The 19,558-nt window shown below is 58.9% G+C and overlaps 10 non-coding genes and 1 pseudogene across 10 annotated transcripts; all 11 read right to left on the bottom strand.

Moving 5' to 3' along the window:
* Window positions 1–291: 291 nt before the first annotated feature.
* Window positions 292–410, bottom strand: LOC146675915 (5S ribosomal RNA). The gene has a single exon (XR_014910740.1). It is a non-coding gene; the product is annotated as a 5S ribosomal RNA (ribosomal RNA).
* A 1,054-nt stretch (window positions 411–1,464) lies between these two features.
* On the bottom strand, window positions 1,465–1,583 carry LOC146675914 (5S ribosomal RNA). Its single transcript, XR_014910992.1, has one exon. It is a non-coding gene; the product is annotated as a 5S ribosomal RNA (ribosomal RNA).
* Window positions 1,584–3,842: 2,259 nt separating this feature from the next.
* On the bottom strand, window positions 3,843–3,961 carry LOC146675913 (5S ribosomal RNA). The gene has a single exon (XR_014910751.1). It is a non-coding gene; the product is annotated as a 5S ribosomal RNA (ribosomal RNA).
* A 1,933-nt stretch (window positions 3,962–5,894) lies between these two features.
* LOC146675912 (5S ribosomal RNA) lies at window positions 5,895–6,013 on the bottom strand. Its single transcript, XR_014910991.1, has one exon. It is a non-coding gene; the product is annotated as a 5S ribosomal RNA (ribosomal RNA).
* Window positions 6,014–7,549: 1,536 nt separating this feature from the next.
* On the bottom strand, window positions 7,550–7,668 carry LOC146675911 (5S ribosomal RNA). The gene has a single exon (XR_014910990.1). It is a non-coding gene; the product is annotated as a 5S ribosomal RNA (ribosomal RNA).
* Window positions 7,669–9,764: 2,096 nt separating this feature from the next.
* LOC146675910 (5S ribosomal RNA) lies at window positions 9,765–9,883 on the bottom strand. The gene has a single exon (XR_014910989.1). It is a non-coding gene; the product is annotated as a 5S ribosomal RNA (ribosomal RNA).
* Window positions 9,884–11,499: 1,616 nt separating this feature from the next.
* Window positions 11,500–11,618, bottom strand: LOC146675909 (5S ribosomal RNA). The gene has a single exon (XR_014910988.1). It is a non-coding gene; the product is annotated as a 5S ribosomal RNA (ribosomal RNA).
* A 1,820-nt stretch (window positions 11,619–13,438) lies between these two features.
* LOC146675908 (5S ribosomal RNA) lies at window positions 13,439–13,557 on the bottom strand. The gene has a single exon (XR_014910987.1). It is a non-coding gene; the product is annotated as a 5S ribosomal RNA (ribosomal RNA).
* Window positions 13,558–15,253: 1,696 nt separating this feature from the next.
* Window positions 15,254–15,372, bottom strand: LOC146675907 (5S ribosomal RNA). Its single transcript, XR_014910851.1, has one exon. It is a non-coding gene; the product is annotated as a 5S ribosomal RNA (ribosomal RNA).
* Window positions 15,373–16,909: 1,537 nt separating this feature from the next.
* LOC146675906 (5S ribosomal RNA) lies at window positions 16,910–17,028 on the bottom strand. Its single transcript, XR_014910985.1, has one exon. It is a non-coding gene; the product is annotated as a 5S ribosomal RNA (ribosomal RNA).
* Window positions 17,029–18,848: 1,820 nt separating this feature from the next.
* Window positions 18,849–18,967, bottom strand: LOC146675905 (5S ribosomal RNA; annotated as a pseudogene).
* Window positions 18,968–19,558: the final 591 nt, after the last annotated feature.

Here is a 19,558-nt window from a genome sequence, read left to right as displayed (position 1 = left end):
CCAGCAGCCACAGGCCCTGGTGTGGTGTAGGTGGCCTCAGCCAGCAGCCACAGGCCCTGGTGTGGTGTAAGTGGCCTCAGCCAGAGCCACAGGCCCTGATGTGGTGTAAGTGGCCCCAGCCGGTCACTCAGGCCCTTGTGTGGTGTAGGTTGCATCAGCTAGCAGCACAAGACATTGGAAAAGAGCCAAAAGCAGTGTCGTTAATGTGCCCTCATTAATGGGCAGCTGCTTTTGGTCTTTTAATACACCCCTTCTCTGGATCAAAAGCGGTTCAATGACATGAAAATGAAAGGCTTACAGCACCAGGTATTCCCAGGCAGTCTCCCATCCAAGTACTAACCAAGCCCAGCCCTGCTTAGCTTCCGAGATCAGAAGAGGTCGGGCGTGCTCAGGGTGGTATGGCCGTAAGCTGCTGGCTCCAGCACAATGTCTCAATTTATGGATTCAAGTGATTAGGTGGCAAGTACCTGAAGTTACGAAGACAATCCTATAACCATACCTGCATGTTTGCATAATACCCTAAACAAAGGCTCAGTTTGGCATTTATCCAACAGCACAGGCCCTGGATTGTTGAAGATGGCCTCAGGGACCAGCACAGGGCCTGGTGTGTTGTACATGGCCACAGCAAGCAGCACAGGGCCTGGTTTGGTGAAGATGGCCTCGGCCAGAAGCGCAGGGCCTGGTGTGATGTGAGTGGCCTGAGCAAGAGCAACAGGCCTTGGTGTGGTGTAAGTGGCCTCAGCCAGCAGCCACAGGCCCTGGTGTGGTGTAAGTTGCCTCAGCCAGAAGCCACAGGCACTGGTGTGGTGTAAGTGGCCTCAGCCAGCAGCAAAAGGGCCCTGGTGTGGTGTAAGTGGCCTCAGCCAGCAGCCACAGGCCCTGGTGTGGTGTAGGTGGCCTCAGCCAGCAGCCACAGGCCCTGGTGTGGTGTAAGTAGCCTCAGCCAGCAGCCACAGGCCCTGGTGTGGTGTAAGTGGCCTCAGCCAGTGCCACAGGCCCTGGTGTGGTGTAAGTGGCCTCAGCCAGTGCCACAGGCCCTGGTGTGGTGTAAGTGGCCTGAGCAAGAGCCACAGGCCCTGGTGTGGTGTAAGTGGCCTCAGCCAGTGCCACAGGCCCTGGTGTGGTTTAATTGGCCTCAGCCAGCAGCCACAGGCCCTGGTGTGGTGTAGGTGGCCTCAGCCAGCAGCCACAGGCCCTGGTGTGGTGTAAGTGGCCTCAGCCAGCAGCCACAGGCCCTGGTGTGGTGTAAGTGGCCTCAGCCAGAGCCACAGGCCCTGATGTGGTGTAAGTGGCCCCAGCCGGTCACTCAGGCCCTTGTGTGGTGTAGGTTGCATCAGCTAGCAGCACAAGACATTGGAAAAGAGCCAAAAGCAGTGTCGTTAATGTGCCCTCATTAATGGGCAGCTGCTTTTGGTCTTTTAATACACCCCTTCTCTGGATCAAAAGCGGTTCAATGACATGAAAGGCTTACAGCACCAGGTATTCCCAGGCAGTCTCCCATCCAAGTACTAACCAAGCCCAGCCCTGCTTAGCTTCCGAGATCAGACGAGGTCGGGCGTGCTCAGGGTGGTATGGCCGTAAGCTGCTGGCTCCAGCACAATGTCTCAATTTATGGATTCAAGTGATTAGGTGGCAAGTACCTGAAGTTACGAAGACAATCCTATAACCATACCTGCATGTTTGCATAATACCCTAAACAAAGGCTCAGTTTGGCATTTATCCAACAGCACAGGCCCTGGATTGTTGAAGATGGCCTCAGGGACCAGCACAGGGCCTGGTGTGTTGTACATGGCCACAACAAGCAGCACAGGGCCTGGTTTGGTGAAGATGGCCTCGGCCAGAAGCGCAGGGCCTGGTGTGATGTGAGTGGCCTGAGCAAGAGCAACAGGCCTTGGTGTGGTGTAAGTGGCCTCAGCCAGCAGCCACAGGCCCTGGTGTGGTGTAATTGGCCTCAGCCAGAAGCCACAGGCACTGGTGTGGTGTAAGTGGCCTCAGCCAGAGCCACAGGCCCTGATGTGGTGTAAGTGGCCTCAGCCAGCAGCAAAAGGGCCCTGGTGTGGTGTAAGTGGCCTCAGCCAGCAGCCACAGGCCCTGGTGTGGTGTAGGTGGCCTCAGCCAGCAGCCACAGGCCCTGGTGTGGTGTAAGTGGCCTCAGCCAGCAGCCAGCAGCCACAGGCCCTGGTGTGGTGTAAGTGGCCTCAGCCAGCAGCCACAGGCCCTGGTGTGGTGTAAGTGGCCTCAGCCAGCAGCAAAAGGGCCCTGGTGTGGTGTAAGTGGCCTCAGCCAGCAGCCACAGGCCCTGGTGTGGTGTAGGTGGCCTCAGCCAGCAGCCACAGGCCCTGGTGTGGTGTAAGTGGCCTCAGCCAGCAGCCACAGGCCCTGGTGTGGTGTAAGTGGCCTCAGCCAGCAGCCACAGGCCCTGGTGTGGTGTAAGTGGCCTCAGCCAGTGCCACAGGCCCTGGTGTGGTGTAAGTGGCCTGAGCAAGAGCCACAGACCCTGGTGTGGTGTAATTGGCCTCAGCCAGCAGCCACAGGCCCTGGTGTGGTGTAAGTCGCCTCAGCTAGAAAACACAGGCACTGGTGTGGTGTAAGTGGCCTCAGCCAGCAGCAAAAGGGCCCTGGTGTGGTGTAAGTGGCCTCAGCCAGCAGCCACAGGCCCTGGTGTGGTGTAGGTGGCCTCAGCCAGCAGCCACAGGCCCTGGTGTGGTGTAAGTGGCCTCAGCCAGCAGCCACAGGCCCTGGTGTGGTGTAAGTGGCCTCAGCCAGCAGCCACAGGCCCTGGTGTGGTGTAAGTGGCCTCAGCCAGTGCCACAGGCCCTGGTGTGGTGTAAGTGGCCTGAGCAAGAGCCACAGGCCCTGGTGTGGTGTAAGTGGCCTGAGCAAGAGCCACAGACCCTGGTGTGGTGTAATTGGCCTCAATAGCAACTAATGCCCTGGTGTGGTGTAGGTGGCCTCAGCCAGCAGCCACAGGCCCTGGTGTCGTGTAAGTGGCCTCAGCCAGCAGCCACAGGCCCTGGTGTGGTGTAAGTGGCCTCAGCCAGCAGCCACAGGCCCTGGTGTGGTGTAAGTGGCCTCAGCCAGCAGCCACAGGCCCTGGTGTGGTGTAAGTAGCCTCAGCCAGAAGCCACAGGCACTGGTGTGGTGTAAGTGGCCTCAGCCAGCAGCAAAAGGGCCCTGGTGTGGTGTAAGTCGCCTCAGCCAGCAGCCACAGGCCCTGGTGTGGTGTAGGTGGCCTCAGCCAGCAGCCACAGGCCCTGGTGTGGTGTAAGTGGCCTCAGCCAGCAGCCACAGGCCCTGGTGTGGTGTAAGTGGCCTCAGCCAGTGCCACAGGCCCTGGTGTGGTGTAAGTGGCCTGAGCAAGAGCCACAGACCCTGGTGTGGTGTAATTGGCCTCAGTAGCAACTAAGGCCCTGGTGTGGTGTATGTGGCCTCAGGCAGCAGCCACAGGCCCTGTTGTGATGTAACTTGCCTGAGCAAGAGCCACAGACCCTGGTGTGGTGTAATTGGCCTCAATAGCAACTAATGCCCTGGTGTGGTGTAGGTGGCCTCAGCCAGCAGCCACAGGCCCTGGTGTGGTGTAAGTGGCCTCAGCCAGCAGCCACAGGCCCTGGTGTGGTGTAAGTGGCCTCAGCCAGAGCCACAGGCCCTGATGTGGTGTAAGTGGCCCCAGCCGGTCACTCAGGCCCTTGTGTGGTGTAGGTTGCATCAGCTAGCAGCACAAGACATTGGAAAAGAGCCAAAAGCAGTGTCGTTAATGTGCCCTCATTAATGGGGAGCTGCTTTTGGTCTTTTAATACACCCCTTCTCTGGATCAAAAGCGGTTCAATGACATGAAAATGAAAGGCTTACAGCACCAGGTATTCCCAGTCAGTCTCCCATCCAAGTACTAACCAAGCCCAGCCCTGCTTAGCTTCCGAGATCAGACGAGGTCGGGCGTGCTCAGGGTGGTATGGCCGTAAGCTGCTGGCCCCAGCACCATGTCTCAATTTATGGATTCAAGTGATTAGGTGGCAAGTACCTGAAGTTACGAAGACAATCCTATAACCATACCTGCATGTTTGCATAATACCCTAACCCAAAGGCTCAGTTTGGCATTTATCCAACAGCACAGGCCCTGGATTGTTGAAGATGGCCTCAGGAACCAGCACAGGGCCTGGTGTGTTGTACATGGCCACAGCAAGCAGCACAGGGCCTGGTTTGGTGAAGATGGCCTCGGCCAGAAGCGCAGGGCCTGGTGTGATGTGAGTGACCTGAGCAAGAGCAACAGGCCTTGGTGTGGTGTAAGTGGCCTCAGCCAGCAGCCACAGGCCCTGGTGTGGTGTAAGTCGCCTCAGCCAGAAGCCACAGGCACTGGTGTGGTGTAAGTGGCCTCAGCCAGCAGCAAAAGGGCCCTGGTGTGGTGTAAGTGGCCTCAGCCAGCAGCCACAGGCCCTGGTGTGGTGTAGGTGGCCTCAGCCAGCAGCCACAGGCCCTGGTGTGGTGTAAGTGGCCTCAGCCAGCAGCCACAGGCCCTGGTGTGGTGTAAGTGGCCTCAGCCAGCAGCCACAGGCCCTGGTGTGGTGTAAGTGGCCTCAGCCAGTGCCACAGGCCCTGGTGTGGTGTAAGTGGCCTGAGCAAGAGCCACAGACCCTGGTGTGTTGTAATTGGCCTCAGCCAGCAGCCACAGGCCCTGGTGTGGTGTAAGTCGCCTCAGCCAGCAGCCACAGGCCCTGGTGTGGTGTAAGTGGCCTCAGCCAGTGCCACAGGCCCTGGGGTGGTGTAAGTGGCCTGAGCAAGAGCCACAGGCCCTGGTGTGGTGTAAGTGGCCTGAGCAAGAGCCACAGACCCTGGTGTGGTGTAATTGGCCTCAATAGCAACTAATGCCCTGGTGTGGTGTAAGTGGCCTCAGCCAGCAGCCACAGGCCCTGGTGTGGTGTAGGTGGCCTCAGCCAGCAGCCACAGGCCCTGGTGTGGTGTAAGTGGCCTCAGCCAGCAGCCACAGGCCCTGGTGTGGTGTAAGTGGCCTCAGCCAGCAGCCACAGGCCCTGGTGTGGTGTAAGTCGCCTCAGCCAGAAGCCACAGGCACTGGTGTGGTGTAAGTGGCCTCAGCCAGCAGCAAAAGGGCCCTGGTGTGGTGTAAGTGGCCTCAGCCAGCAGCCACAGGCCCTGGTGTGGTGTAAGTGGCCTCAGCCAGCAGCCACAGGCCCTGGTGTGGTGTAAGTGGCCTCAGCCAGTGCCACAGGCCCTGGTGTGGTGTAAGTGGCCTGAGCAAGAGCCACAGACCCTGGTGTGGTGTAAGTGGCCTCAGCCAGCAGCCACAGGCCCTGGTGTGGTGTAAGTCGCCTCAGCTAGAAGACACAGGCACTGGTGTGGTGTAAGTGGCCTCAGCCAGCAGCAAAAGGGCCCTGGTGTGGTGTAAGTGGCCTCAGCCAGCAGCCACAGGCCCTGGTGTGGTGTAAGTGGCCTCAGCCAGTGCCACAGGCCCTGGTGTGGTGTAAGTGGCCTGAGCAAGAGCCACAGGCCCTGGTGTGGTGTAAGTGGCCTGAGCAAGAGCCACAGACCCTGGTGTGGTGTAATTGGCCTCAATAGCAACTAATGCCCTGGTGTGGTGTAGGTGGCCTCAGCCAGCAGCCACAGGCCCTGGTGTGGTGTAAGTGGCCTCAGCCAGCAGCCACAGGCCCTGGTGTGGTGTAAGTGGCCTCAGCCAGAGCCACAGGCCCTGATGTGGTGTAAGTGGCCCCAGCCGGTCACTCAGGCCCTTGTGTGGTGTAGGTTGCATCAGCTAGCAGCACAAGACATTGGAAAAGAGCCAAAAGCAGTGTCGTTAATGTGCCCTCATTAATGGGCAGCTGCTTTTGGTCTTTTAATACACCCCTTCTCTGGATCAAAAGCGGTTCAATGACATGAAAATGAAAGGCTTACAGCACCAGGTATTCCCAGGCAGTCTCCCATCCAAGTACTAACCAAGCCCAGCCCTGCTTAGCTTCCGAGATCAGACGAGGTCGGGCGTGCTCAGGGTGGTATGGCCGTAAGCTGCTGGCTCCAGCACAATGTCTCAATTTATGGATTCAAGTGATTAGGTGGCAAGTACCTGAAGTTACGAAGACAATCCTATAACCATACCTGCATGTTTGCATAATACCCTAACCCAAAGGCTCAGTTTGGCATTTATCCAACAGCACAGGCCCTGGATTGTTGAAGATGGCCTCAGGGACCAGCACAGGGCCTGGTGTGTTGTACATGGCCACAGCAAGCAGCACAGGGCCTGGTTTGGTGAAGATGGCCTCGGCCAGAAGCGCAGGGCCTGGTGTGATGTGAGTGGCCTGAGCAAGAGCAACAGGCCTTGGTGTGGTGTAAGTGGCCTCAGCCAGCAGCCACAGGCCCTGGTGTGGTGTAAGTCGCCTCAGCCAGAAGCCACAGGCACTGGTGTGGTGTAAGTGGCCTCAGCCAGCAGCAAAAGGGCCCTGGTGTGGTGTAAGTGGCCTCAGCCAGCAGCCACAGGCCCTGGTGTGGTGTAGGTGGCCTCAGCCAGCAGCCACAGGCCCTGGTGTGGTGTAAGTGGCCTCAGCCAGCAGCCACAGGCCCTGGTGTGGTGTAAGTGGCCTCAGCCAGTGCCACAGGCCCTGGTGTGGTGTAAGTGGCCTGAGCAAGAGCCACAGACCCTGGTGTGGTGTAATTGGCCTCAGCCAGCAGCCACAGGCCCTGGTGTGGTGTAAGTCGCCTCAGCCAGAAGCCACAGGCACTGGTGTGGTGTAAGTGGCCTCAGCCAGCAGCAAAAGGGCCCTGGTGTGGTTTAAGTCGCCTCAGCCAGCAGCCACAGGCCCTGGTGTGGTGTAGGTGGCCTCAGCCAGCAGCCACAGGCCCTGGTGTGGTGTAAGTGGCCACAGCAAGCAGCACAGGGCCTGGTTTGGTGAAGATGGCCTCGGCCAGAAGCGCAGGGCCTGGTGTGATGTGAGTGGCCTGAGCAAGAGCCACAGGCCTTGGTGTGGTGTAAGTGGCCTCAGCCAGCAGCCACAGGCCCTGGTGTGGTGTAGGTGGCCTCAGCCAGCAGCCACAGGCCCTGGTGTGGTGTAAGTGGCCTCAGCCAGCAGCCACAGGCCCTGGTGTGGTGTAAGTGGCCTCAGCCAGTGCCACAGGCCCTGGTGTGGTGTAAGTGGCCTGAGCAAGTGCCACAGGCCCTGGTGTGGTGTAAGTGGCCTGAGCAAGAGCCACAGACCCTGGTGTGGTGTAATTGGCCTCAATAGCAACTAATGCCCTGGTGTGGTGTAGGTGGCCTCAGCCAGCAGCCACAGGCCCTGGTGTGGTGTAAGTGGCCTCAGCCAGCAGCCACAGGCCCTGGTGTGGTGTAAGTGGCCTCAGCCAGAGCCACAGGCCCTGATGTGGTGTAAGTGGCCCCAGCCGGTCACTCAGGCCCTTGTGTGGTGTAGGTTGCATCAGCTAGCAGCACAAGACATTGGAAAAGAGCCAAAAGCAGTGTCGTTAATGTGCCCTCATTAATGGGCAGCTGCTTTTGGTCTTTTAATACACCCCTTCTCTGGATCAAAAGCGGTTCAATGACATGAAAAGGAAAGGCTTACAGCACCAGGTATTCCCAGGCAGTCTCCCATCCAAGTACTAACCAAGCCCAGCCCTGCTTAGCTTCCGAGATCAGACGAGGTCGGGCGTGCTCAGGGTGGTATGGCCGTAAGCTGCTGGCTCCAGCACAATGTCTCAATTTATGGATTCAAGTGATTAGGTGGCAAGTACCTGAAGTTACGAAGACAATCCTATAACCATACCTGCATGTTTGCATAATACCCTAACCCAAAGGCTCAGTTTGGCATTTATCCAACAGCACAGGCCCTGGATTGTTGAAGATGGCCTCAGGAACCAGCACAGGGCCTGGTGTGTTGTACATGGCCACAGCAAGCAGCACAGGGCCTGGTTTGGTGAAGATGGCCTCGGCCAGAAGCGCAGGGCCTGGTGTGAAGTGAGTGGCCTGAGCAAGAGCAACAGGCCTTGGTGTGGTGTAAGTCGCCTCAGCCAGAAGCCACAGGCACTGGTGTGGTGTAAGTCGCCTCAGCCAGAAGCCACAGGCACTGGTGTGGTGTAAGTGGCCTCAGCCAGCAGCAAAAGGGCCCTGGTGTGGTGTAAGTGGCCTCAGCCAGCAGCCACAGGCCCTGGTGTGGTGTAAGTCGCCTCAGCCAGAAGCCACAGGCACTGGTGTGGTGTAAGTGGCCTCAGCCAGCAGCAAAAGGGCCCTGGTGTGGTGTAAGTGGCCTCAGCCAGCAGCCACAGGCCCTGGTGTGGTGTAGGTGGCCTCAGCCAGCAGCCACAGGCCCTGGTGTGGTGTAAGTGGCCTCAGCCAGTGCCACAGGCCCTGGTGTGGTGTAAGTGGCCTGAGCAAGAGCCACAGGCCCTGGTGTGGTGTAAGTGGCCTGAGCAAGAGCCACAGACCCTGGTGTGGTGTAATTGGCCTCAATAGCAACTAATGCCCTGGTGTGGTGTAGGTGGCCTCAGCCAGCAGCCACAGGCCCTGGTGTGGTGTAGGTGGCCTCAGCCAGCAGCCACAGGCCCTGGTGTGGTGTAAGTGGCCTCAGCCAGAAGCCACAGGCACTGGTGTGGTGTAAGTGGCCTCAGCCAGCAGCAAAAGGGCCCTGGTGTGGTGTAAGTCGCCTCAGCCAGCAGCCACAGGCCCTGGTGTGGTGTAAGTGGCCTCAGCCAGAAGCCACAGGCACTGGTGTGGTGTAAGTGGCCTCAGCCAGCAGCAAAAGGGCCCTGGTGTGGTGTAGGTGGCCTCAGCCAGCAGCCACAGGCCCTGGTGTGGTGTAAGTGGCCTCAGCCAGTGCCACAGGCCCTGGTGTGGTGTAAGTGGCCTGAGCAAGAGCCACAGGCCCTGGTGTGGTGTAATTGGCCTCAGCCAGCAGCCACAGGCCCTGGTGTGGTGTAAGTGGCCTCAGCCAGAAGCCACAGGCACTGGTGTGGTGTAAGTGGCCTCAGCCAGCAGCAAAAGGGCCCTGGTGTGGTGTAGGTGGCCTCAGCCAGCAGCCACAGGCCCTGGTGTGGTGTAAGTGGCCTCAGCCAGTGCCACAGGCCCTGGTGTGGTGTAAGTGGCCTGAGCAAGAGCCACAGGCCCTGGTGTGGTGTAAGTGGCCTCAGCCAGTGCCACAGGCCCTGGTGTGGTGTAATTGGCCTCAGCCAGCAGCCACAGGCCCTGGTGTGGTGTAGGTGGCCTCAGCCAGCAGCCACAGGCCCTGGTGTGGTGTAAGTGGCCTCAGCCAGCAGCCACAGGCCCTGGTGTGGTGTAAGTGGCCTCAGCCAGTGCCACAGGCCCTGGTGTGGTGTAAGTGGCCTGAGCAAGAGCCACAGGCCCTGGTGTGGTGTAAGTGGCCTCAGCCAGTGCCACAGGCCCTGGTGTGGTGTAATTGGCCTCAGCCAGCAGCCACAGGCCCTGGTGTGGTGTAGGTGGCCTCAGCCAGCAGCCACAGGCCCTGGTGTGGTGTAGGTGGCCTCAGCCAGCAGCCACAGGCCCTGGTGTGGTGTAAGTGGCCTCAGCCAGCAGCCACAGGCCCTGGTGTGGTGTAAGTGGCCTCAGCCAGAGCCACAGGCCCTGATGTGGTGTAAGTGGCCCCAGCCGGTCACTCAGGCCCTTGTGTGGTGTAGGTTGCATCAGCTAGCAGCACAAGACATTGGAAAAGAGCCAAAAGCAGTGTCGTTAATGTGCCCTCATTAATGGGCAGCTGCTTTTGGTCTTTTAATACACCCCTTCTCTGGATCAAAAGCGGTTCAATGACATGAAAATGAAAGGCTTACAGCACCAGGTATTCCCAGGCAGTCTCCCATCCAAGTACTAACCAAGCCCAGCCCTGCTTAGCTTCCGAGATCAGACGAGGTCGGGCGTGCTCAGGGTGGTATGGCCGTAAGCTGCTGGCTCCAGCACAATGTCTCAATTTATGGATTCAAGTGATTAGGTGGCAAGTACCTGAAGTTACGAAGACAATCCTATAACCATACCTGCATGTTTGCATAATACCCTAAACAAAGGCTCAGTTTGGCATTTATCCAACAGCACAGGCCCTGGATTGTTGAAGATGGCCTCAGGGACCAGCACAGGGCCTGGTGTGTTGTACATGGCCACAGCAAGCAGCACAGGGCCTGGTTTGGTGAAGATGGCCTCGGCCAGAAGCGCAGGGCCTGGTGTGATGTGAGTGGCCTGAGCAAGAGCAACAGGCCTTGGTGTGGTGTAAGTGGCCTCAGCCAGCAGCCACAGGCACTGGTGTGGTGTAAGTGGCCTCAGCCAGCAGCAAAAGGGCCCTGGTGTGGTGTAAGTGGCCTCAGCCAGCAGCCACAGGCCCTGGTGTGGTGTAGGTGGCCTCAGCCAGCAGCCACAGGCCCTGGTGTGGTGTAAGTGGCCTCAGCCAGCAGCCACAGGCCCTGGTGTGGTGTAAGTGGCCTCAGCCAGTGCCACAGGCCCTGGTGTGGTGTAAGTGGCCTGAGCAAGAGCCACAGACCCTGGTGTGGTGTAATTGGCCTCAGCCAGCAGCCACAGGCCCTGGTGTGGTGTAAGTGGCCTCAGCCAGAAGCCACAGGCACTGGTGTGGTGTAAGTGGCCTCAGCCAGCAGCAAAAGGGCCCTGGTGTGGTTTAAGTCGCCTCAGCCAGCAGCCACAGGCCCTGGTGTGGTGTAGGTGGCCTCAGCCAGCAGCCAAAGGCCCTGGTGTGGTGTAAGTGGCCACAGCAAGCAGCACAGGGCCTGGTTTGGTGAAGATGGCCTCGGCCAGAAGCGCAGGCACTGGTGTGATGTGAGTGGCCTGAGCAAGAGCCACAGGCCTTGGTGTGGTGTAAGTGGCCTCAGCCAGCAGCCACAGGCCCTGGTGTGGTGTAAGTCGCCTCAGCCAGAAGCCACAGGCACTGGTGTGGTGTAAGTGGCCTCAGCCAGCAGCAAAAGGGCCCTGGTGTGGTGTAAGTGGCCTCAGCCAGCAGCCACAGGCCCTGGTGTGGTGTAGGTGGCCTCAGCCAGCAGCCACAGGCCCTGGTGTGGTGTAAGTGGCCTCAGCCAGCAGCCACAGGCCCTGGTGTGGTGTAAGTGGCCTCAGCCAGTGCCACAGGCCCTGGTGTGGTGTAAGTGGCCTGAGCAAGTGCCACAGGCCCTGGTGTGGTGTAAGTGGCCTGAGCAAGAGCCACAGACCCTGGTGTGGTGTAATTGGCCTCAATAGCAACTAATGCCCTGGTGTGGTGTAGGTGGCCTCAGCCAGCAGCCACAGGCCCTGGTGTGGTGTAAGTGGCCTCAGCCAGCAGCCACAGGCCCTGGTGTGGTGTAAGTGGCCTCAGCCAGAGCCACAGGCCCTGATGTGGTGTAAGTGGCCCCAGCCGGTCACTCAGGCCCTTGTGTGGTGTAGGTTGCATCAGCTAGCAGCACAAGACATTGGAAAAGAGCCAAAAGCAGTGTCGTTAATGTGCCCTCATTAATGGGCAGCTGCTTTTGGTCTTTTAATACACCCCTTCTCTGGATCAAAAGCGGTTCAATGACATGAAAAGGAAAGGCTTACAGCACCAGGTATTCCCAGGCAGTCTCCCATCCAAGTACTAACCAAGCCCAGCCCTGCTTAGCTTCCGAGATCAGACGAGGTCGGGCGTGCTCAGGGTGGTATGGCCGTAAGCTGCTGGCTCCAGCACAATGTCTCAATTTATGGATTCAAGTGATTAGGTGGCAAGTACCTGAAGTTACGAAGACAATCCTATAACCATACCTGCATGTTTGCATAATACCCTAACCCAAAGGCTCAGTTTGGCATTTATCCAACAGCACAGGCCCTGGATTGTTGAAGATGGCCTCAGGAACCAGCACAGGGCCTGGTGTGTTGTACATGGCCACAGCAAGCAGCACAGGGCCTGGTTTGGTGAAGATGGCCTCGGCCAGAAGCGCAGGGCCTGGTGTGAAGTGAGTGGCCTGAGCATGAGCAACAGGCCTTGGTGTGGTGTAAGTGGCCTCAGCCAGCAGCCACAGGCCCTGGTGTGGTGTAAGTCGCCTCAGCCAGAAGCCACAGGCACTGGTGTGGTGTAAGTGGCCTCAGCCAGCAGCAAAAGGGCCCTGGTGTGGTGTAAGTGGCCTCAGCCAGCAGCCACAGGCCCTGGTGTGGTGTAAGTCGCCTCAGCCAGAAGCCACAGGCACTGGTGTGGTGTAAGTGGCCTCAGCCAGCAGCAAAAGGGCCCTGGTGTGGTGTAAGTGGCCTCAGCCAGCAGCCACAGGCCCTGGTGTGGTGTAGGTGGCCTCAGCCAGCAGCCACAGGCCCTGGTGTGGTGTAAGTGGCCTCAGCCAGTGCCACAGGCCCTGGTGTGGTGTAAGTGGCCTGAGCAAGAGCCACAGGCCCTGGTGTGGTGTAAGTGGCCTGAGCAAGAGCCACAGACCCTGGTGTGGTGTAATTGGCCTCAATAGCAACTAATGCCCTGGTGTGGTGTAGGTGGCCTCAGCCAGCAGCCACAGGCCCTGGTGTGGTGTAGGTGGCCTCAGCCAGCAGCCACAGGCCTTGGTGTGGTGTAAGTGGCCTCAGCCAGAAGCCACAGGCACTGGTGTGGTGTAAGTGGCCTCAGCCAGCAGCAAAAGGGCCCTGGTGTGGTGTAAGTCGCCTCAGCCAGCAGCCACAGGCCCTGGTGTGGTGTAAGTGGCCTCAGCCAGAAGCCACAGGCACTGGTGTGGTGTAAGTGGCCTCAGCCAGCAGCAAAAGGGCCCTGGTGTGGTGTAGGTGGCCTCAGCCAGCAGCCACAGGCCCTGGTGTGGTGTAAGTGGCCTCAGCCAGTGCCACAGGCCCTGGTGTGGTGTAAGTGGCCTGAGCAAGAGCCACAGGCCCTGGTGTGGTGTAATTGGCCTCAGCCAGCAGCCACAGGCCCTGGTGTGGTGTAAGTGGCCTCAGCCAGAAGCCACAGGCACTGGTGTGGTGTAAGTGGCCTCAGCCAGCAGCAAAAGGGCCCTGGTGTGGTGTAGGTGGCCTCAGCCAGCAGCCACAGGCCCTGGTGTGGTGTAAGTGGCCTCAGCCAGTGCCACAGGCCCTGGTGTGGTGTAAGTGGCCTGAGCAAGAGCCACAGGCCCTGGTGTGGTGTAAGTGGCCTCAGCCAGAAGCCACAGGCCCTGGTGTGGTGTAATTGGCCTCAGCCAGCAGCCACAGGCCCTGGTGTGGTGTAGGTGGCCTCAGCCAGCAGCCACAGGCCCTGGTGTGGTGTAAGTGGCCTCAGCCAGCAGCCACAGGCCCTGGTGTGGTGTAAGTGGCCTCAGCCAGAGCCACAGGCCCTGATGTGGTGTAAGTGGCCCCAGCCGGTCACTCAGGCCCTTGTGTGGTGTAGGTTGCATCAGCTAGCAGCACAAGACATTGGAAAAGAGCCAAAAGCAGTGTCGTTAATGTGCCCTCATTAATGGGCAGCTGCTTTTGGTCTTTTAATACACCCCTTCTCTGGATCAAAAGCGGTTCAATGACATGAAAAGGAAAGGCTTACAGCACCAGGTATTCCCAGGCAGTCTCCCATCCAAGTACTAACCAAGCCCAGCCCTGCTTAGCTTCCGAGATCAGACGAGGTCGGGCGTGCTCAGGGTGGTATGGCCGTAAGCTGCTGGCTCCAGCACAATGTCTCAATTTATGGATTCAAGTGATTAGGTGGCAAGTACCTGAAGTTACGAAGACAATCCTATAACCATACCTGCATGTTTGCATAATACCCTAACCCAAAGGCTCAGTTTGGCATTTATCCAACAGCACAGGCCCTGGATTGTTGAAGATGGCCTCAAGAACCAGCACGGGACCTGGTGTGTTTTACATGGCCACAGCAAGCAGCACAGGGCCTGGTTTGGTGAAGATGGCCTCGGCCAGAAGCGCAGGGCCTGGTGTGATGTGAGTGGCCTGAGCAAGAGCAACAGGCCTTGGTGTGGTGTAAGTGGCCTCAGCCAGCAGCCACAGGCCCTGGTGTGGTGTAAGTCGCCTCAGCCAGAAGCCACAGGCACTGGTGTGGTGTAAGTGGCCTCAGCCAGCAGCCACAGGCCCTGGTGTGGTGTAAGTGGCCTCAGCCAGCAGCCACAGGCCCTGGTGTGGTGTAGGTGTCCTCAGCCAGCAGCCACAGGCCCTGGTGTGGTGTAAGTGGCCTCAGCCAGCAGCCACAGGCCCTGGTGTGGTGTAAGTGGCCTCAGCCAGTGCCACAGGCCCTGGTGTGGTGTAAGTGGCCTGAGCAAGAGCCACAGACCCTGGTGTGGTGTAATTGGCCTCAGCCAGCAGCCACAGGCCCTGGTGTGGTGTAAGTCGCCTCAGCCAGAAGCCACAGGCACTGGTGTGGTGTAAGTGGCCTCAGCCAGCAGCAAAAGGGCCCTGGTGTGGTTTAAGTCGCCTCAGCCAGCAGCCACAGGCCCTGGTGTGGTGTAGGTGGCCTCAGCCAGCAGCCACAGGCCCTGGTGTGGTGTAAGTGGCCACAGCAAGCAGCACAGGGCCTGGTTTGGTGAAGATGGCCTCGGCCAGAAGCGCAGGGCCTGGTGTGATGTGAGTGGCCTGAGCAAGAGCCACAGGCCTTGGTGTGGTGTAAGTGGCCTCAGCCAGCAGCCACAGGCCCTGGTGTGGTGTAAGTCGCCTCAGCCAGAAGCCACAGGCACTGGTGTGGTGTAAGTGGCCTCAGCCAGCAGCAAAAGGGCCCTGGTGTGGTGTAAGTGGCCTCAGCCAGCAGCCACAGGCCCTGGTGTGGTGTAGGTGGCCTCAGCCAGCAGCCACAGGCCTTGGTGTGGTGTAAGTGGCCTCAGCCAGCAGCCACAGGCCCTGGTGTGGTGTAAGTGGCCTCAGCCAGTGCCACAGGCCCTGGTGTGGTGTAAGTGGCCTGAGCAAGAGCCACAGGCCCTGGTGTGGTGTAAGTGGCCTGAGCAAGAGCCACAGGCCCTGGTGTGGTGTAAGTGGCCTCAGCCAGCAGCCACAGGCCCTGGTGTGGTGTAAGTGGCCTCAGCCAGCAGCCACAGGCCCTGGTGTGGTGTAAGTGGCCTCAGCCAGTGCCACAGGCCCTGGTGTGGTGTAAGTGGCCTGAGCAAGAGCCACAGGCCCTGGTGTGGTGTAAGTGGCCTCAGCCAGAGCCACAGGCCCTGATGTGGTGTAAGTGGCCCCAGCCGGTCACTCAGGCCCTTGTGTGGTGTAGGTTGCATCAGCTAGCAGCACAAGACATTGGAAAAGAGCCAAAAGCAGTGTCGTTAATGTGCCCTCATTAATGGGCAGCTGCTTTTGGTCTTTTAATACACCCCTTCTCTGGATCAAAAGCGGTTCAATGACATGAAAATGAAAGGTTTACAGCACCAGGTATTCCCAGGCAGTCTCCCATCCAAGTACTAACCAAGCCCAGCCCTGCTTAGCTTCCGAGATCAGACGAGGTCGGGCGTGCTCAGGGTGGTATGGCCGTAAGCTGCTGGCTCCAGCACAATGTCTCAATTTATGGATTCAAGTGATTAGGTGGCAAGTACCTGAAGTTACGAAGACAATCCTATAACCATACCTGCATGTTTGCATAATACCCTAACCCAAAGGCTCAGTTTGGCATTTATCCAACAGCACAGGCCCTGGATTGTTGAAGATGGCCTCAGGAACCAGCACAGGGCCTGGTGTGTTGTACATGGCCACAGCAAGCAGCACAGGGCCTGGTTTGGTGAAGATGGCCTCGGCCAGAAGCGCAGGGCCTGGTGTGATGTGAGTGGCCTGAGTAAGAGCAACAGGCCTTGGTGTGGTGTAAGTGGCCTCAGCCAGCAGCCACAGGCCCTGGTGTGGTGTAAGTCGCCTCAGCCAGAAGCCACAGGCACTGGTGTGGTGTAAGTGGCCTCAGCCAGCAGCAAAAGGGCCCTGGTGTGGTGTAAGTGGCCTCAGCCAGCAGCCACAGGCCCTGGTGTGGTGTAGGTGGCCTCAGCCAGCAGCCACAGGCACTGGTGTGGTGTAAGTGGCCTCAGCCAGCAGCCACAGGCCCTGGTGTGGTGTAAGTGGCCTCAGCCAGCAGCCACAGGCCCTGGTGTGGTGTAAGTGGCCTCAGCCAGTGCCACAGGCCCTGGTGTGGTGTAAGTGGCCTGAGCAAGAGCCACAGGCCCTGGTGTGGTGTAAGTGGCCTCAGCCAGTGCCACAGGCCCTGGTGTGGTGTAATTGGCCTCAGCCAGCAGCCACAGGCCCTGGTGTGGTGTAGGTGGCCTCAGCCAGCAGCCACAGGCCCTGGTGTGGTGTAAGTGGCCTCAGCCAGCAGCCACAGGCCCTGGTGTGGTGTAAGTGGCCTCAGCCAGAGCCACAGGCCCTGATGTGGTGTAAGTGGCCCCAGCCAGAAGCCACAGGCACTGGTGTGGTGTAAGTGGCCTCAGCCAGCAGCAAAAGGGCCCTGGTGTGGTGTAAGTGGCCTCAGCCAGCAGCCACAGGCCCTGGTGTGGTGTAGGTGGCCTCAGCCAGCAGCCACAGGCCCTGGTGTGGTGTAAGTGGCCTCAGCCAGCAGCCACAGGCCCTGGTGTGGTGTAAGTGGCCTCAGCCAGTGCCACAGGCCCTGGTGTGGTGTAAGTGGCCTGAGCAAGTGCCACAGGCCCTGGTGTGGTGTAAGTGGCCTGAGCAAGAGCCACAGACCCTGGTGTGGTGTAATTGGCCTCAATAGCAACTAATGCCCTGGTGTGGTGTAGGTGGCCTCAGCCAGCAGCCACAGGCCCTGGTGTGGTGTAAGTGGCCTCAGCCAGCAGCCACAGGCCCTGGTGTGGTGTAAGTGGCCTCAGCCAGAGCCACAGGCCCTGATGTGGTGTAAGTGGCCCCAGCCGGTCACTCAGGCCCTTGTGTGGTGTAGGTTGCATCAGCTAGCAGCACAAGACATTGGAAAAGAGCCAAAAGCAGTGTCGTTAATGTGCCCTCATTAATGGGCAGCTGCTTTTGGTCTTTTAATACACCCCTTCTCTGGATCAAAAGCGGTTCAATGACATGAAAAGGAAAGGCTTACAGCACCAGGTATTCCCAGGCAGTCTCCCATCCAAGTACTAACCAAGCCCAGCCCTGCTTAGCTTCCGAGATCAGACGAGGTCGGGCGTGCTCAGGGTGGTATGGCCGTAAGCTGCTGGCTCCAGCACAATGTCTCAATTTATGGATTCAAGTGATTAGGTGGCAAGTACCTGAAGTTACGAAGACAATCCTATAACCATACCTGCATGTTTGCATAATACCCTAACCCAAAGGCTCAGTTTGGCATTTATCCAACAGCACAGGCCCTGGATTGTTGAAGATGGCCTCAGGAACCAGCACAGGGCCTGGTGTGTTGTACATGGCCACAGCAAGCAGCACAGGGCCTGGTTTGGTGAAGATGGCCTCGGCCAGAAGCGCAGGGCCTGGTGTGAAGTGAGTGGCCTGAGCATGAGCAACAGGCCTTGGTGTGGTGTAAGTGGCCTCAGCCAGCAGCCACAGGCCCTGGTGTGGTGTAAGTCGCCTCAGCCAGAAGCCACAGGCACTGGTGTGGTGTAAGTGGCCTCAGCCAGCAGCAAAAGGGCCCTGGTGTGGTGTAAGTGGCCTCAGCCAGCAGCCACAGGCCCTGGTGTGGTGTAAGTCGCCTCAGCCAGAAGCCACAGGCACTGGTGTGGTGTAAGTGGCCTCAGCCAGCAGCAAAAGGGCCCTGGTGTGGTGTAAGTGGCCTCAGCCAGCAGCCACAGGCCCTGGTGTGGTGTAGGTGGCCTCAGCCAGCAGCCACAGGCCCTGGTGTGGTGTAAGTGGCCTCAGCCAGTGCCACAGGCCCTGGTGTGGTGTAAGTGGCCTGAGCAAGAGCCACAGGCCCTGGTGTGGTGTAAGTGGCCTGAGCAAGAGCCACAGACCCTGGTGTGGTGTAATTGGCCTCAATAGCAACTAATGCCCTGGTGTGGTGTAGGTGGCCTCAGCCAGCAGCCACAGGCCCTGGTGTGGTGTAGGTGGCCTCAGCCAGCAGCCACAGGCCTTGGTGTGGTGTAAGTGGCCTCAGCCAGAAGCCACAGGCACTGGTGTGGTGTAAGTGGCCTCAGCCAGCAGCAAAAGGGCCCTGGTGTGGTGTAAGTCGCCTCAGCCAGCAGCCACAGGCCCTGGTGTGGTGTAAGTGGCCTCAGCCAGAAGCCACAGGCACTGGTGTGGTGTAAGTGGCCTCAGCCAGCAGCAAAAGGGCCCTGGTGTGGTGTAGGTGGCCTCAGCCAGCAGCCACAGGCCCTGGTGTGGTGTAAGTGGCCTCAGCCAGTGCCACAGGCCCTGGTGTGGTGTAAGTGGCCTGAGCAAGAGCCACAGGCCCTGGTGTGGTGTAATTGGCCTCAGCCAGCAGCCACAGGCCCTGGTGTGGTGTAAGTGGCCTCAGCCAGAAGCCACAGGCACTGGTGTGGTGTAAGTGGCCTCAGCCAGCAGCAAAAGGGCCCTGGTGTGGTGTAGGTGGCCTCAGCCAGCAGCCACAGGCCCTGGTGTGGTGTAAGTGGCCTCAGCCAGTGCCACAGGCCCTGGTGTGGTGTAAGTGGCCTGAGCAAGAGCCACAGGCCCTGGTGTGGTGTAAGTGGCCTCAGCCAGAAGCCACAGGCCCTGGTGTGGTGTAATTGGCCTCAGCCAGCAGCCACAGGCCCTGGTGTGGTGTAGGTGGCCTCAGCCAGCAGCCACAGGCCCTGGTGTGGTGTAAGTGGCCTCAGCCAGCAGCCACAGGCCCTGGTGTGGTGTAAGTGGCCTCAGCCAGAGCCACAGGCCCTGATGTGGTGTAAGTGGCCCCAGCCGGTCACTCAGGCCCTTGTGTGGTGTAGGTTGCATCAGCTAGCAGCACAAGACATTGGAAAAGAGCCAAAAGCAGTGTCGTTAATGTGCCCTCATTAATGGGCAGCTGCTTTTGGTCTTTTAATACACCCCTTCTCTGGATCAAAAGCGGTTCAATGACATGAAAATGAAAGGCTTACAGCACCAGGTATTCGCAGGCAGTCTCCCATCCAAGTACTAACCAAGCCCAGCCCTGCTTAGCTTCCGAGATCAGACGAGGTCGGGCGTGCTCAGGGTGGTATGGCCGTAAGGTGCTGGCTCCAGCACAATGTCTCAATTTATGGATTCAAGTGATTAGGTGGCAAGTACCTGAAGTTACGAAGACAATCCTATAACCATACCTGCATGTTTGCATAATACCCTAACCCAAAGGCTCAGTTTGGCATTTATCCAACAGCACAGGCCCTGGATTGTTGAAGATGGCCTCAAGAACCAGCACGGGACCTGGTGTGTTTTACATGGCCACAGCAAGCAGCACAGGGCCTGGTTTGGTGAAGATGGCCTCGGCCAGAAGCGCAGGGCCTGGTGTGATGTGAGTGGCCTGAGCAAGAGCAACAGGCCTTGGTGTGGTGTAAGTGGCCTCAGCCAGCAGCCACAGGCCCTGGTGTGGTGTAAGTCGCCTCAGCCAGAAGCCACAGGCACTGGTGTGGTGTAAGTGGCCTCAGCCAGCAGCCACAGGCCCTGGTGTGGTGTAAGTGGCCTCAGCCAGCAGCCACAGGCCCTGGTGTGGTGTAGGTGTCCTCAGCCAGCAGCCACAGGCCCTGGTGTGGTGTAAGTGGCCTCAGCCAGCAGCCACAGGCCCTGGTGTGGTGTAAGTGGCCTCAGCCAGTGCCACAGGCCCTG

This window comes from Rhamphochromis longiceps, linkage group LG3, assembly GCF_057381845.1.
Source record: "Rhamphochromis longiceps isolate RC_006_pf linkage group LG3, R_longiceps_female_GT1.1, whole genome shotgun sequence".
In the NCBI taxonomy this organism is placed as follows: Eukaryota; Metazoa; Chordata; class Actinopteri; order Cichliformes; family Cichlidae; genus Rhamphochromis; species Rhamphochromis longiceps.
The sequence above is the reverse complement of the archived record's forward strand: the minus strand, read 5'-3'. Positions and strand labels throughout refer to the sequence as shown.